Source organism: Rousettus aegyptiacus, unplaced genomic scaffold (genome assembly GCF_014176215.1).
Source record: "Rousettus aegyptiacus isolate mRouAeg1 unplaced genomic scaffold, mRouAeg1.p scaffold_m13_p_4, whole genome shotgun sequence".
Classification (NCBI taxonomy): Eukaryota; Metazoa; Chordata; class Mammalia; order Chiroptera; family Pteropodidae; genus Rousettus; species Rousettus aegyptiacus.
In genome coordinates, this window is record NW_023416307.1 from 1,266,881 (window position 1) to 1,284,190 (window position 17,310).

The 17,310-nt window shown below is 50.9% G+C and overlaps 1 protein-coding gene and 1 pseudogene across 1 annotated transcript in view; one reads left to right on the top strand and one right to left on the bottom strand.

Annotated features, from left to right (window-relative positions):
• DSCAM (DS cell adhesion molecule) overlaps positions 1 to 17,310 on the top strand; it is a 510,406-nt gene that overhangs the window by 120,679 nt on the left and 372,417 nt on the right. The gene's annotated exons all lie outside the window — the stretch shown is intronic.
• LOC118602230 lies at positions 1,225 to 1,343 on the bottom strand (annotated as a pseudogene).

The following is a 17,310-nucleotide window of genomic DNA, read 5'->3' on the forward strand; positions in this document are numbered from 1 at the left end:
ATTTTCAAACCACAGACGCGATTAGGAAAGAAAGGCCATTCTGAGTCTGCCCCTCCCTAATTAGATGGTGACATTTTTAGTTCTTGGCATTGCTCTCTGCTGGAATGGAAACCCTATCATTGAGAGAGCCAGATGAAGTCCACACTGAGGCGGGCCGGTTCCCAGAAGGGAATGCAGCCGGCCCTGAGCCCTCCGTGGGACGTGTACCATCTGGGCGCGTGTGACATGTTTCTGCGGCTCCGACTGCAGAATTAAGCAATTCGTTCTTTAAAAAAAAATTATTCTAGGATTCAGGATTATAAAACAAATGTCTATATGACAAATTTCCACCATGAATAATCAAATGTTTAAAAAAAAGAGTATATATCAGCTTTCTGGCTAATTTTTAGATAATCTCCCCAAATTACTCAGGGCCTGTAGATGTCATCCATCATTATTTTCTGTCAGTCTGTGTTCCAGTGGTTCCCTGTTCTGCTGAATCCTGTGTCTCCTGCCATTAAGTGGGGGGAAAGAAATATATATATATATATATACACCAATATGTCTAAACCATCTCCTCTTGTGTTGAATTCACTAAGTAAAGAAAATCTAAACATCCTGTTTCTGGTCATGTCTTCAGTGAACCCACAATAAAAGCTTTTCATGACACTCTGAAGTCGATTTGAGACGGGAGATGCATAAAACCTCTCGTTTCTTTGAGACCTGATGAATGACCCACTGGACTTCTTGCGCGATTTATTTCTGAGCTAGAACACGTGAATCTAGGTGTATTTTCCTGAATCCCTTGCTGTTTGTTTACTGGGTTCGATTTGTTGGTACACAAGGTGAATAGATACAGGTTCATCTCTTCTTTTATCAAAATTAACGCAGTATTTATTTTAAATGTCTTTAATTTTATACTGAGAATTTTAAAAATAATTTTTTGTAGGCGCTTAGTACATGTGTAATTATTATCTATTAAAGAAAAATACGAAGCTAGAAAATTTCGTGTTTTTAAAATATACATTTATTGCAAATTTATCACGGATTATCTCAAATCTTATACTTGTTTGCCATATATATAGGAGAAAAAATATCCAGTGTTGCTTTTATTTCATTTCATTTCATTTTATTTTATTTTATTTATTTTAGGTGAGGCAACCCTTGGTTGACCTCGCAGATTGTAAGGACCTTGTCATCTTACAATCCCTTATTTTTTTGTTTTGTTTTTGTTTTTATTGTTTACACGTACAGCACCTGGTCCTCCTAGGGGGTCTCCCATCCAAGTACTAACCAGGCCCAACCCTGCTTAGCTTCCGAGATCAGACAGGATCGGGCTTGTTCAGGGTGGCGTGGCTGTAGACTATTGCTTTCATTTTAAATTTAGGACTTATGATTGAGCTAGTTTCTACTAACAGTGATCCTCGATTTATAGATATTTTATCTGTATCCTTGTGAAATAGTTTTTCAGAAGTAGAATAGAAAGGCCTGCGGACACGCGATTCAGGATATTTCTGTTTCGGAGGGTCATTCAGATTGAGGCGGGCTGAGCGTCAAACATTTTAAGCCCCACGTGTGAGAGCAGGGATGTTCAAGATGACGAGGTCAGGACCTACGTAAAGGCTCGGTAAAATCCTTTGTGTCCGTCGGGTTAGTACACAGGATGTAAAACACAGCTTTACACAGAGGTTCATTTGTTTATTAATAACCATCAGATGTGACCAGCATTTAGCAACGACTGGGAAAGGAGCAATGCGCTTCTTCCCTGGATTTATCTTGAGTCTCAAATCCTTTTTCAAAAGAATTAGGTGGGGCGCAAACTATAAATTAGGGATGGCGATGTGAACTCAATCTTAGAGCCCCGCGAAGGGGACTGAGCATCAGATGGAGAGGAGAGAAATGCTGGAAGGAGGCCAAGCGAAGGCCGCACGCGGCGTCCGCCCCCTGCGCCCGAGCTCTCTGCGGCCGGCATGATTAATTCAAAGGCTTATTGATTTCGCCTTCTCTGCTCGAGCCCGCTGACCTGCTTTTGTTGACAGGTTTGTGTGGCTCAAACCGTTCTGACAGTCAAAGTGTGCTTCCTTCCCGGTCCCCGTAGTTTGGAACAAATATTTTGTAGTGAGTCCTTATCGGCAGCCCCTGAACGCAGGAGAGACCCCCTAATGCGCCCCGCTGTGCGCCTCATGCCACGAAATAAAACCCGGGACGCCGGTGCGAGGTCAAAAGCAACTGGAATTATTTGTTCTAATAAATGCGCGATGTCGTGTGGGTGTATTTATACTTGGATCAACGTCGGGGTTAGATTTGTGGTTTTTTTACTCTTGGTAATAAACATTCAGAGACATTTAGTTCTTTAAAAAAATACCTCTGCGATTTCTGGGATTTGCTTCAAATTCATCCAGGGCATGGGGACATCATGCAAGAAGAGTCGATTAATGTCGAAGGTCCATTATACTTGTTTTTCTTTTTTTATTTTGTGCACAGTTAACATTTTCTATGGTGAAATTCGAGGAAAACACCCCTGTATAAGAAAGCGTGATATTTTTTATTTGAACCTTCGGAGGACACAGTGAAACATGAACAATCGGCACAGCATCAAACCGGGAGTAGGCAGATTATGAATGTCACATTTTAAAAATTAATGACACACTCAGCGGAGTGTTGTTTCCCTGCTGGTTACGAGCTCTGAGATTCTGGGGCGAGACTGGAAACGCTACGAGATGGTCCTTTAAGATCAGCGTCGCTTCTCCGAGTTGGGAGTTGTCCCTTGACGGCTAATCAGATGGGATGTTTTCGACCAGAGTTTCCTTCACCACGTCCTTGGGGACGCTAAGAGGACAGGGAAAAGGTCGTGTGGCTTCTGGGTTCAGAATAATTTAGGGCGGGATACAGTAAACAATAGCCACACAGTTCCGTACTAAAGGAACTTGCACCATGAATCCCTAAGTGATCGTGACAATTTTTATTTTTATTTACTTTCATCTTTCAAGATCATCCACGATACTACTTTGAATATAATTCAGGAAACACTGCTTTAGAATGTAAGGCAACTAAAGCTGATTTCTATAAGAGCGGTGTCCTTTTAGGCTCTGGGTTCTACGATTGAAGACTAAGTCTGAGCTAGATATTTTCATAGGACCAGACACCACTTAGGGGTAGAACAAATCTGAAAATTCTGTTTTTCTAGAATCTAGTTTATAGATATCTCAGGTTTTACTGGATTCCGAGTTTATTTTGTACCTTTCCGGGCCTCATTTTTACCCTTACCCCTGTAAAGCAAGACACCATCACGGCCAACTCCGGAACGGCCAGGCGGGTGCGGAGGAAAGGTGTTACGGTCGTGCTGAGAGGGAACCAGCCATGTGCGAGTCCTCGGGTGGGACAGAGACCCCTAAGATCTAGGGCTGAGGGGTGGGAGGCTCCTCTCGGCCCAGCTGAGGAGTTTGGATTTGTTCGTGGGGGTCATGGAGCATTGTTGAGTTCCGGGCAGCGGGATGCTGTGACGTGCTTGCCGAACGGAGAACAGCGGGCGAGCGGGGAGAGCAGCGGTGTCGCTGAGTGAATGAATGAACCGTCAGGGGACACGCCGGGGGCTCGACTGGAGCGGAGGCATGAGACAGGAAGGAGGACAGAGTTGGGGAACGTTTGGAGAAGGTTTGCTCCGTGGGCTCATAGCCTGGATGTGACGGGTGAGAGAAGAGGGGCCGAAGGCATGTGGTGGATGGCGGCGCCGTTAGTAGATTAGTAGCGGGGTGCACTGACTTATGTAATTTATTCATCAGAATCTGAATAGCTGTCATAATAGGCGAAGCCCTTTAAGAACTCTCTTCTTGGCGAGGCTGGGAGAGGGGTCTTGTTGGCCCTTAAGCTCACTGAAAACAACTTTCCGGAGCTGGCCTTGCACATGCCCTCGGAAGGCGCCAGGCTCAGCTCGGCTCACGTGGGTTTCTCGTTTCTGCGTCGCCCCGAGCTTGATCTGACGTGCTCGGACTCCGCCTCGCCACTGACCGCTCTACGCCCTTAGTGACTGATGGCAGGTCAGGCCAAAATAAGGGAAAGCGAATGGTTTGGGCGTTTGAGGAAAAAGGGGGCTTCTCTTCTCAACCGCCCCACTGCAAAAAGGTCTGGATACAACGGTTGACACCTCGCAATTATTACCTTATTATCCACTGTTTAATCTGGCTTAATTTATTTAAGCTAAATGTAAACGCAACGAGAGCACCTTCTGCTCTTTCGCCTGAATGTGGTTTTTCGAAGGAGTGCCGTCTGTATTCTTACTCCTTCGTGGTGGATTTCCACAGAGCCCCCAAGTCGTCTAACTGGAATTCGCCTTGTAGGTATAAACTATTTTTCACTTTGCCCATAGTCACCCCTTCCTCATTCTTGTTTAGTGGGTGGAGACTGTCGTTTTTTTCCAGGTTAGTCTCAGCTGTTTCTTTTTAAAAAGAAATTCTTTTAAGCTCTCCCTATAAGTTTTATAATTTCCAACCTGTGGGTCATTTTCTTTGCTCTCTTTGATCTCATTCCAAATATTCCCCCATTAAGGACAGTGTATAAATTTTCTTCTAAAATCAAAAGTGAGGAAAGTGAACTTTTATATCTCTTCAAGAACATAAATGTGGTCAAAGACCGTAATTGGTTTTGGGGGAGAAACTTTATGTGGTCATGTTTCTAATTAGAACATGGATATTAATCCTCTTCTTTTAAATTTTTTTTCACTCTTTTGTATTGTAGAGAAATGTTCTTAAACTTTTACTTAAAACTTTTTAATCAGGAAGCATTTCCTCCTAATAGAATAGCAATGTTATTTGATGAAGATCAATTGTTTTTTATAAGTTACATGAAAAAATATATATTTGATTTGTCTTCTATTTGTTCCAATTGATTCTATCTCAAGTAGGAATGCTGAGTGACCTATGTAGAAGCAACTGGAGACTAATTTAAAAAAAGAATTGAGATATGTGTACACCCATGTTCATAATGGCCAAAAGGGGGAAGCGACCCAAATGGCCATTGACTGATGACAGGATGAACGGAATGTGGTATACACGTGCAAGAGAGTGTCATTCAGTCTTAAAAAGAAAGGAAATTGTTACGCATGCTTGAGGACAGTATGCCGAGTGAAATAAACCAATCACAAAAAGACGAAAACTGTGTGATTCTGCCTGTTTGCGGTACCGAGGGTAGCCGAATTTATACATCCGTACAGTAGAATGGTAGGTGCCAGAGGCTGTGGGAACGGGAAATGGGGAGTTGTTATTTAATGAGCATAGAGTCTCAGTTTTATAAAACAAAAATGCTCTAGAGATTAGTTGCGCAATAGTGTGAATATACTTAACACTGCTGAATTATATTCTTAAAAATGACAAAGATAGAAACTTTCATATTGTATATAATTCACCTCAATGAGAAAAATTATTGCATCTTTTCCCTTTAAATGACTTCATGGGAAAATTGATTTCGTTCATGTATCGAGATCTTAGATGAATTAACTTTGAATAGTTTCATATTTTACAAACAGCTTCAAAATTCATTGTCAGAATTATTTCACCCTAGTATTTTTGCAAAGAATGTGGTTGATGGTATTGAATTTGGATTTTTAAAAAATCCCAATTAGTGCCGGTGCAAATACCAATGCTCTGTTCTCAGAGAATTGCTTTTATTGGTCTGGGCTTGGACCCGGCTTCCCTCGTTTAAAAGTTGTCCGCGTGAGTTCAGTGCGCCACCAGCGCCGAAGACGACTGGCGTGAACAGCACGACTGGCACTTGCCTGTCACCCCGTGCAAGGGAGCCAGTGACGTGACTGGGTGCACCCCAGTGCCTTGGAGGGGGGCGAGGAACGCTGGAGAAGCCGCCCAGCACAGGGACGGGTGCTCAGAGATGTGTGTGCTGGGCGGGCGAATGGCGCGATCGCTCACTTACAGACGTCGTCGACTGTGATGAGTGACTTCACCCCAGTGGCCCCGTCTAGTGCTCCAGCCCCTGCTTTAGCAGAGGGAGAAAGGAGCCTTGTGTTTCGAGATAAAATTGTGAAGGGTTTTAGAAAGAAGGTAGAGGGAAAATCAGTTTATATTTATGATGATAATGATAGATAGGATAAAATAGGGGGAAAAAACCCAAAGACATCCATTTCAGAATAGAGGGGCAATGAATCCCTGGGAGCCTCTGAGGGACTGGAGTAGGAAGGTCACAGACAGACACTACGAACATAGTTTCAACAAACCCTCAGCAAAATAAACAAGCATTCATGTTTTTGGTACCATGTTTAAGTAAAAAAAAGAAAGAAAGAAATCAAGGCTTTAAAAACTGCTTCTGGATGAAGATGCTTCTCTCTGGCTAAGGACTACTTTTTTCAGATACTGCTCATTTACTTCCCAGCCCAGGACTGACCCTCAGAGAAGCATGACCTCACCATGGATGTAAACGTGGGAGGAGAACATGTGGTTTTCCATCTGAGCAGAAAGCACTTTCTGGCTTTTTATGAGGTATTATTTTTACTGCATTCTAAGACCCGCACAGGACGAGGTTTCCACGTGGTTTTATCTTCTCGATCACGTTCCTAATCTAAAGAAACATTTTCTACAGAGGGCCCTCTTCTTCAGGAAGTGTAGGGTCAGCAAGCTAACCTGCTGCCCATGGGGCTTTGGGGGTGACCATGTGAAACGGCCTCCAAAGATGGCCCGGCTGCTCTAATAGCTTCGCAAGGCCGCGCAGTATCCTTTTCATAAAACACCTGCTGTTCACTAGTGCTGGGGATAAAATAATAAAGCCGACCAGGTGCTAAAGACAAAATTCGACTGAGCAAATTTGGAGGTCTAGTTGGCTTTATTAAACAGTTCATGAATCACGGAGCATCTCATGTGCTAAGCAGAGAGAGAATCTGAGGGTTTATCCAAGGCCAGAGGACGGCAGGACAAGGGAGTCTTTGGCAAGGAAGGAAACATGGACTTTCACCGAGGGGAAGTGAGTGTTCCGGTGGGGACGGCTTCTCAGTGGCCGAGCCGCTGCATCTCCATTGGCCGGGCTTGTTGCTGGGCCTGAAGAAAACCTTCCTCCTGCTGCTGGCGTAGGAAAGTAGTCGCATTCCCGTTCGGGAGTGCGGGGGGCGGCTCGTCCTGTCGGGGTCCCCTGGAATTCACTGTTGCTGCGATCGGGGTCATCGTCCTGTTCCTGGTGCACGAGGACGGTGCTGGGATGGGGCGGCTTCCTCCGCGGGCCTTCCCGACTCCAGGCTCGGTTGAGGGTTTCCTTCTTAATCTCCAGGCCGGGAAGCCGGCTGCTGAGGGGGCGGTAAGTGACAAGAGCATCAGGCAGCCAGGCGGCTCGTGCGCCCCGCCGCGTCCCCTGCGGAAGGCTCCGCGGGCTCCTCGCCTCTGACTCCGGCCCGTTTGGCCCGTTTTCGTGTCTCTGGTGTTTAGTTCTCGCAACCGCCGTCGCCGGGGAAGCAGAGGGACAGGGCAGAGCCCGGCGTGACAGCCGAAGTCTAAACGCTTCGAGGCCAGAAGGAACAGGAGGACGCCGGGGCTTCTCTGTCCTTCCAAAGTGAAGCATTCCAAACGGAGGCTCGGCTGCCCCGACGGCGGGCGGAAGGCGCTGCTGGCCGCGAGAGGAGAGGAGGGGCAGGTGGCGGGGGGTGGGTGGGGGGGTGGAGGGCAGCCGCGTCCCGCTGTGCAACCGCCTGGAACCCCAGGGCCCACGGCCCTGCTGTGGGATCTCGGGCAAGTACCTTAATTCCTCTGTACCTCGGTTTCCTCTGAGAAACGACGTTGCCGAGACCCTCCTTTTACATGGTTGTGTTAAGGACCAAACGGGGCGTCGCGTGGGAAGTGGCGTACCCGGGCTTGTCATGCACGGCGCAGCAACATCCTCATCGCGACAACGCTTTGCCTCGGGCGCGCACAGCAAGTCGGCGAAGGGGCGGGGGCTGAAGAAAAGCCCCTCGCTCTCCTGCCTGGAATTTTCGAGGTGCGGTCGGTCTCCTGTCTCCGCAAGGCACCATTGGGTGACTGAAGGTCCCCGCTGCGAAGAGTCAGCCAGACACAGGTGGCTGTGGTCCGCGGCCGGTGCGCAGGCGGCCGTGAACCGGGAGAGATGTGTGCCAAGTGGAAGCCGGGGCGGATCCGGGGTTTGGGGCTGCAGAGAGGGGCGGCCCGTGACCGTCGGGGAATGCGGCTGCAGGGTGCGGAGTCGCCGTCCCGCAGTCTCCCCGAGTGTCTTCACGTCCAGCGTCATGACGGCCGCGGTGCTCTGCCTTTGAGAGAGACGGACCGCGCGCACACTGCGGCGCTCATTCGGTGGCTCACTGGCGAGGACCGGGCGTCGCCCTGAACCGGGCGCCGCGTGGCGGGCCTGCGGCGGCGAGCGGGGCCGTCCGCTTCCCCTGCTCCTTGGCCTGTGGCCTTGGGGCGGCCGCAGTAACCATGCAAATAATTATCCAGTTATAATCGCGAGACACGCCAGAATGGAGAAGGGGTGGGAGGTGTAAGAGGGAGTCGCAGTGAACTTGTCCTATGGAAGTTCAGGAACGCGCCCCCCGAAAGAGGCAAGCAGTGTTCATCTGGTGAGAGGCAGGTGGGGAAGGGGACGTTCCCGGCGGGGCAACAGCGCCTGAGGGCCCCGGGGGAGGGGGCCGTGGGGCGACGGCCCCCCCGGGACGCCCTTCTCGTCCGCCGAGCCCAGTGTCACCCCTCGATCCGCCCCGGGATTTTTCCCTCATGCTGCTCCCACCGGAATATTCCATCGTCGCATATTCACCGGGCCTGACTGGGTCCTTCTTGCCGTTCAAGTCACGGCTCAGAACAAATGCCCCGGGAGGCTCATTCGGACTGCCCGCCCCGCGTCCCCACCTCCGCGCACCCGGCCATGCTCCGGGCTTCTTCACAGCAGCTACCACCATCTGAAATGTGTTCTTTATGTCTTCCTTTTCTGGTTTACCATCTGTTCCTGAGAGAGAGAGAGAGAGAGAGAGAGAGAGAGAGAGAGAGAGAGAGAGAGAGAGAGAAGGGAGGGAGGGAGGAAGGCCCTGAAAGTAGGTCCTTGTTTTGGGACCTCTGGCCCCAGAGCAGTAGAGAGGATGGCCATGGACTGGAGGAGGGCGGGCAGTCGGCGCCTCAGTCTGCCTGGCATCTCCGTGTCTTTCTCCGGGTATGTTCGTAGCACCTCTGGCATTTCACGGGGCCTCATTCTTCCTTGTGTGGCCATTACTGGGAGTCATGGGCACAAGAGCCACACTGCAGGAACGGGCCCTCCTCTCTCAGGGCAGCTGCTCCTCTGTTCCCTGAGCTCGGCCCCTCCGCTGGCCAGGGGCGGCGCGTGGCTCACCGGTGGCTGCTTGGCACGGGGGGAAGAGGTCCTGGGTTGGGCCCGGGCCACGTGCCCGTCTGCGGACCACTGGCTGTGTGGGGCGTGGTGCCGGGCGCCCATGCGGGTGATGCAGGTGCTCTTACCGTGAGAGAGGAAGCGACAGGTGTCCATCGACCAGCCTTCGAGGGGCGGGAGGAGAGCACCGGCACCGTGGACAGCCCCGTGCTGTGTGGGGTCGGCCTGCACGTGGCGGGTGGCCCCGGGTAGCCATGCACGGGTGCACACGCGCGCACACACACACACACACACACACACAACCGAGGAAAGCCCTCGCGTATTTCCAGAAACCCGTCGCGTTGGACTTGCGATGAGCGCTCTACCGCTTCCATTTTTTCTTTCTTCTGTTGACTTCTGTTTTCATTAGCGCCTTGAGAGGAAGTAAAGCCAGTCCCAGTGGTGGCCGAGGAGAGGAAAGGTGAGAGCTGCGCTCACGTTGCCTGCTCTCGAGCTTAAATATCGCACTTCCCAGGGAAAGCATGGGACTCGGTATGCTTAACAAAGCACCTGCTTAGATGGACTTATCGGTAATAAAATTAGTTTCGATAGATGATGAATAAAAGGGGAAAATCCTATAGAACTATAGGATAAAAGATAGCCAGGAATATGCCTTTTAAGAAAGAACTATTACCAGTGAACTTCCTTTGGTTATTTGCTTCTTATATGACTATAGATGTTCGCGAATTCTAATGCTTTTGTCTCCTTGCTATTTTTTTTTTTAATGACTCGGTGCCCTCGTTCTCCGTGCATCAGGTGTGTCTGTAATGCCTGGCGGGCCTGGTTCCCACGGGCTGCTCGGAGACGGGCTGCATGCTTTCTTGCTCCAATTCTACGTGTGCAATTAGCACTTCGAGAAAACAAAATATCCTTCTAGGAATATTCTAAGTAATTAAAATCTTGGGTTGGTAGTGTTATTTCTTCAAATATTTGTTTACTATATTGTTTACATTTACTTAGCAGGCAAAGAACGTCTGCGCAAAAGAATAGGTCCAGTTTCGGAAAAAGGAGTCGAGCATCTCTCGGTTTTCATATCACCTTTCGCTTCTTTGAAGCCGGGATCCTGCTTACAAGGAATCCTAACAGTCTCCCTCCCTCCCTCCCTCCCTCCCTCTCCCTTCCCTCCTTCTCCTCCTCCCCTGCCTGAGAATACCCTGGTGCTTTTGTGTAGTTTAAGGCTATGTCCACTTCGTTAGGGAAATCTATGATCATTAATTATTTTACAGTCTACATTCCACTGAAAGCGAATAAGCAAATCGACACCATTCTCATCTATACTAAGAAGGGTCTCTACTAGTCCTAAGAAGACACAGGAAATGAATGTCATTGTTTATTAATTATGAGACATTTCAAATTGGGATTTTGTCTGTTTTCTCCCTCATCTGGTTCCGTGCATTCAGTGGGGATTATTTTGTCGAGATGATTGTTGAATGAATAAATGAATTTCAAATAAACAGAAAAGGACAAAGAATAATAAAACAGGCACTTCAGTCCAACAGAGACGGAGGTATATACTTTGCCATGTTTTTTTTTCCTTTTTCATAAACAATAATGTTAGAACAAAAACCCTGATATTTTCTATGCATATTTTTGACACCTCTGTAACCTATTTATGACTCTGTAAACCACAGAAGCTATTTGGCAGATTTACAAGTGTCTATAAATGATATACACGCTTAAGATCCACCTTCAGGTTTCTTTTAAATCATTTCTCCAAACGCTGTTTTTCTACAGCAACTGCACCAAAATAGTTCTACATCCCAAACCTCAAGGTCAAGGGATGGTGAGCCTGGGGGTGCAAATGTAATCAGGGCCCAGAAGCGGCCGTCCTTGGGCTCAGACTAAACTGGGTTATGAAATTAGCCCGGAGGGGAGAGAGGGTGATGTCAGCTCTCAGCACGCGGGCGCTGCCCCGGCTTCTCCTTGCCGCAGAGCAGGCTGCTTTCCCCCCTCAGTTATTGAGATGCGGGCTTCTTATTTCATTACGTGTCTGTCACTCCTCGTTTGGCTTTTATCACAAGTTGTTTTCTGGTTGCTCGGATTGTCAAGGACATTTTACGGCAGAGGGATTCCTTGGGTCAGCAGACATTACACGCTCCCTCGGCCGTTTTCCGAACCTTGGGGACCAAATGTGTCTCAGAATTTCTCAGATCTCAGGTGGACGGCCCCGTGGACATTCTGAGTGCTCTGTGCGCCCCCAGCCCGGGACGGGGCGGCGCTGCTTCGAGGGTCCTGCGGCGAGTTTTGGAGCTTTCATTCTGGGTGTGATAAACGAGGGCCAAAGCATCTCCTGTCAGTTAGGGCCAGGCGTTGCCTGCAGGAGAATCATGCAGATACTTTCTTAGTTCTCAGATGTTTTTCATTTTTGAATTTCCGATAGATTGTAAACGTGTTGTTATTGTCGTCGTTATAAATTTATACACTTTCTGGCTAATTGATGGCGTCGTTTTGTTTTCTAGCACTGACTCAGATCCGTACCTCCCACCTTTTTCCTTCCCTCCCTCCCTCCTTCCTTCCTTCCTTCCTTCCTTCCTTCCTTCCTTCCCTCCCTCCCTCCCTCCCTCCCTCCCTCCCTCCCTCCTTCCTTCCTTCCTTCCTTCCTTCCTTCCTTCCCTCCCTCCTTCCCTCCCTCCTACCTCCCTCCTTCCCTCCGTCCCTCCGTCCCTCCCTCCCTCCCTCCTTCTCCTTCCTTCCTTCCTTCCTTCCTTCCTTCCTTCCTTCCTTCCTTCCTTCCTTCCTTCCTTTCGTCCCTCTGTCCCTCCCTCCCTCCCTCTTTCCTTTTCTCATTTCCTTCTTTCTTTTCTTTTCTTCCTCCCTCCCTTCTTTTCTCTCTCTGGTCATTTCGTTTGCATTTGGAGAGAGGCCGCCGTGTGCGGTCGTTAGGGACTCAGGTTTCGAGTCAAACAGACCGGGGGCCACATCGGTCAGCCGCTCATTGCCTGCGCGACCTTTGCTCGGGTAACTCCCAGGGCTTGTTTCCTGAGAGATCACCTCTGCCTCCTCAGGCATCGTGAAGACACGACGAGGTGAGGGGCGTGAAAGCACGTAGCGCGGTTCCCAGCGTGTAGCTGTCATCGCCACCGCCCTCGTCGTGACACACAGCCCCGTAGGACACCGGCCGTTCTCCAAGCCGCGGAGTGTTCACGTGTGTTTGGGCTTCACGCACATGCAAGGTATTTGGCACTACCTGCCTGAAAACAGCGTCTGTCGTGGTTCTTGTTAGCCTCAGCTTCAAATGTCACCTAAGGGCGCGTTGCGTGCGGCCACGGCTCACCACGTGAGGAGCGTGACTGCTGCCCCTTGAGAGTTTAGACAGGTACATAGGTAGATAGAAGGGCATTAATGATAAACAGGTGAGAGAGAAATGAAAGGATGGATGGGTGGATGGGTGTATGGGTGGATGGGTGGGTGGATGGATGGATGGGTGGATGGGTGGGTGGGTGGATGGGTGGATGGGTGGATGGGTGGGTGGATGGGTGGATGGGTGGATGGGTGGATGGGTGGATGGATGGGTGGATGGATGGATGGGTGGATGGATGGGTGGATGGATGGGTGGATGGGTGGATGGGTGGATGGGTGGATGGGTGGATGGATGGATGGATGGGTGGGTGGATGGATGGATGGGTGGATGGGTAGATGGGTGGATGGGTGGATGGATGGATGGATGGGTGGATGGATGGATGGCTGGGTGGATGGATGGGTGGATGGATGGGTGGATGGGTGGATGGGTGGATGGGTGGATGGATGGGTGGGTGGATGGCTGAGTGGATGGGTGGATGGGTGGATGGGTGGATGGGTGGATGGGTGGGTGGATGGGTGGATGGGTGGATGGATGGATGGGTGGATGGATGGGTGGGTGGATGGCTGAGTGGATGGGTGGATGGATGGGTGGATGGGTGGATGGGTGGATGGGGGGATGGGTGGATGGGTGGATGGATGGGTGGATGGATGGGTGGATGGATGGATGGGTGGATGGATGGGTGATGGGTGGATGGGTGGATGGATGGGTGGATGGATGGGTGGATGGATGGGTAGATGATAGACGTTCGCTTGAAACTCAGATGGCTGGGGACAGGAAACGCCCTGGATATCCAGAGGTGCCGCGTTTGCCGTGGACCGGTGCACCCCGGGGATTCTCTCCGGAGGGAGAGGGAGGGTTTGCGAGTGCGGAGATTATATCTTCGCTAGGAAATCGCAGCCTGGTCAGAGCTGAATCATCTCTGTTTTTATCAAATAGATGAAAACACAAGTGTGTATATTTGATACTAAATGGCACACTGGGACATCTCGGCAGGCAAAGCGGTGCTTGGGAAGGTTCTGGTCACATGTCACCGAAGCCCCTCGATCCCCGTTATTTCACGATGCTCCCCTCCTTGCCGAAGGAGCACTTCGGCTTTCAAGTTGATGATCTTAGGGGCTTAAGCGGCCGCGTGGAGCCCTCGCTGAACAGATGGGCGTGCGAGCGGCTTAGCGACTTTCCGCTTATCTCAGTAACTGAAGTCTGTATTATCTTCAGGACCGATGTCTTAGATTCAGGAGTCGCCAATCTGAATATTATGGTTGATTACAAGTACATAATAAGAGCTTTCCCGCGACTGGCATTGTCGCTTTCTGGGTGAAGAGAGGGCCTCTCACCCGTCTCGAGTTCCCTTCCCTTTCTCCTCCGAGTGGCCTTCCGTCCGCGCTTCTCCGCACACACTGCGGGGCCGTCTCCCGGGGACCGCCGTCTCCTCGTTCCCGTTTCGGGCTTGAAAGTAGTTTTCCAATGCAGCCGTATTTCACAGATTGGCAATTTTGCTATAATTAAGCTTCATGAATATGAAGATCCTTGTGGAAGTCTCGCGAAGCCCCGTGGCGAGCATCTGCAGGAAGCTCCTGCTCAGTCTCTGTGACCGCTCAGGATGTCGCCGCGGCTGGACTGGGATGTGGTGCTTCCCCTCGTGGAGTCATAGTCGTTGCTTCTCCGACTTCGCCGAAGCAGTCCTGGAGGGTTCGGGAAGGTCGGTGTCCCCACAGAGCCAGAGAGATTCGGAAATAAAACGTCGGTGCTGGGAACCTGGGAGGAGGGGACGTTTGTGGGGTTGCCTTCGTCACATTTTTTTTTTTCCTGCCACCACTGGCTTTGTCCCAGTGAAGTCTCTCAAGGACCTGACTGAACGTGCAAAAGGGGTTCTTCCCCGGGGCCGCTGCCTGGTGACGGCTCCCGGCAGGAAGCCTCTGCCTGACCAGCCGATGCATCCCTGCCAAGCAGGGGCGTTGGAAGTGGAGGTCACTGTCGGTTTAGTCTTGTTATTTTATTTGCTGCTGGAAATAGGTAGAATATTCGTCATTCAAAACTCACAAAGTATTTTTAAAAAATAGAGAGAGAAAAGTCTGGTTCTACCCCATTCCTTCACCCCGCCCCCCATTCCCAAGTCTGCATACCGTAATTACCCGCAAACAGGTACCTATGTTTGCTCGTTTCTTATCTCGCCTTCGGAAATTCTCTGATAGACAGACAAATAAAAACGCACCGCTTTGTGCGGTGAGCACGTCAGGATCGGCATGGCATCGGTTCTCTTGTCGAGAGCCTCCTCGTCTAACAGCCACGTTCTGGAAGGGGGCCGCCCGCCCACGTCTTTTCCTGGAAGCGTGGCCACGTTGCTCCAGGCCAGTCGTCAGAGAACACGGTCACTCCCGCTTCTGGACAGCAACGTGGTGCCCCTGTTCCCAGCCGAAAACCAAGCCCCGGCCTCGGACCATTTCGCTCTCTCCTTGCAATGTGAACGGCACTTGGAACTAGCCGCCCGATGTCGCTTTTCATTCCTCTAACATTAAAAAAAAACAACAACAAGTTTTACTCCGGTTTGTTTGCTCTGATGGCCTGTGAACATGGCCGGGTAATTAGGCCAACAGAGCGTTGCTTCTTAAGGGCGAGTTATTGATGTGTCCTCTCCTGTCAGCCACATGGCCATCCCTGGGGAGGGAGCCGGGGCAGAGCAGCCCTGCCTGGGGACCAGCGCCGCTCACCGCCCCACAGGCTTCAGCCCACCGCGGGCTGGGGCGGTTCACACGCAGCTTCGCGGTACAGAAAGCTTGCTGTCCGTGCGGCGAGGGGAGGCGTCGAATCCACTCGGTCCCGCAACACAGTCTCGCTATGAGACCTGGCTGGACTAGAGTCGCCTGAAAACCTCTGAAAATCTTTATTAAGCATGTATTTTAATTTTTAAAACAGTAGCTTTTTTTTTTTTTTTTTTTTTTTACTAAATATAAAATGCGGGGCTTATCATAATCGCGTGAAGGGGCTAATGCAGAACAGTGTTTCGCATGCGCTCGGCACCTGCTCGTCTCGACCTTCACATTTTCAGCTTTGTCCGCGTGACTTCAGACGACGTGAGATACCCCTCGCCGTCGCCCCTGCTTACACCGCGCCGATGGGGCTCTGTTGGTGGCTGCTTCTTGGCTTCCTCGCTCTGGGCCTGAAATGCCTCGGCGTGACCGTTTCTGTCCACCTGTCACGTGCAATTAAACTCCAGCCTTTAAACTGCCAACGTCAAAGACAGCTGGGAAGGAAAGTCGTGTTATTGCAATTCATTGTCTTGGGGCAGCAGCCACAGCAGAAGCCGCGTGGAGACGTGGCGGGGATTGCACGAAACGATTCGCCTTACTCTTTTTAAAGAGGGGAACGTCGCCGCTCGTGCCGACGGCCGCTTCCTGTGTCGACGCGTCTAACGGTGCATTCCGGCTTGTCCCTGTCGGCTTGAGGCTGCAGTGCAGAAATGGCACCCACGGCTCGTTGTTCGACAGTGCGGCTGCCAAGGGCGGAGGTGACGGTCGCCTTCGCTCAGGCGTACGTGAGGGCTTGGCTACGAGGTCTGCAAAACTAGAGGGAAAAGAGTCACGTCAGGGTTTCGAAGGGGCTTGTGAGGAACCCGGTGGTCACTGCTGTGTGTGTGTGAAAACAGAAATTCCAAGAGAGAGAGACTATGGCGTTTAAAGAGGGAAGAAGAAGGACAAACCAAGGTGAGGGGGCCGGATCGTGAAATGCCTGGCTTCCGGCAGGATGCCCGCGTGCACAAGAGTGTGGACGTGAGCGTGCCCTGAGCGTGCCCCGCAGGGCGGCTCCCGCCTCCCGTGCTCCAGAGCCTGCTCGATCGTGGCCGTCGGATAATCACCTCCCCGACCGCTGAGAGCAGCCCCTCGGCGGCAGAGGCGGTACGCGAACTCACGGCCGCGTCCTGACCCCTGCGTAGCCGGGGTCAGCAGGGTAATTGGCTCCACTGGTGGCCACAGCAGTATTTCCCGGTTGCGTGACTATTTTGCCGTGCGTGGCAAGAGGACTTTGCAGATGGGATTACGGCTCTTGAGACAGGGAGATTACCTCGATGATGTGGGTTGGCCCGATGTAACCACAGGGCCTTTATAAAGGCAAGAGAAGGCAGAGGGCCAGGCTCAGAGGGATGGGTGGTCAGAGAGCCTCAGTCCATCAGTGCTGGTCCTTCAAGTTCAGGTCTTGTGGACATGGGCGGGGGGTGGCGCATCCGGCCCAAACACCGTCTGCAGCCGGGCGTGGAGCCTGACGGCTGTGGACCTAGGGGTGGCCGTGAATGCACGCGGTGCCCAGTCCTGTTTCAGCCAGGGGCACCTTCCAGCTCGGGACCCAAGCCTGACGTGAAAACCAAGTCATTACATTTTCGCTGCCCTACATGGTTGAAAGAGCAATTGACCTGGCCTCCGTCAGTCTTTAAGCATCTGTGTCTCAGAGGCAATAGATCCCGAGCTGGAACCAAACAAATTCTTATCTGCAGGCTCAAGATTAGGTGTATTCCGAACCTTTTCTTCTAGACGATGCTCATCATATTCTTTCGTGTTACACACTGCATCCCCCTTACCTGTGGGAGACGCGTTCCCAGACCCGCCGTGGATGGCTGAGGCCGCAGGGCGTCCCGAGCCCTGTACACTCTGCTTTTCCCGTGCAAACCCACCTTTTCACCT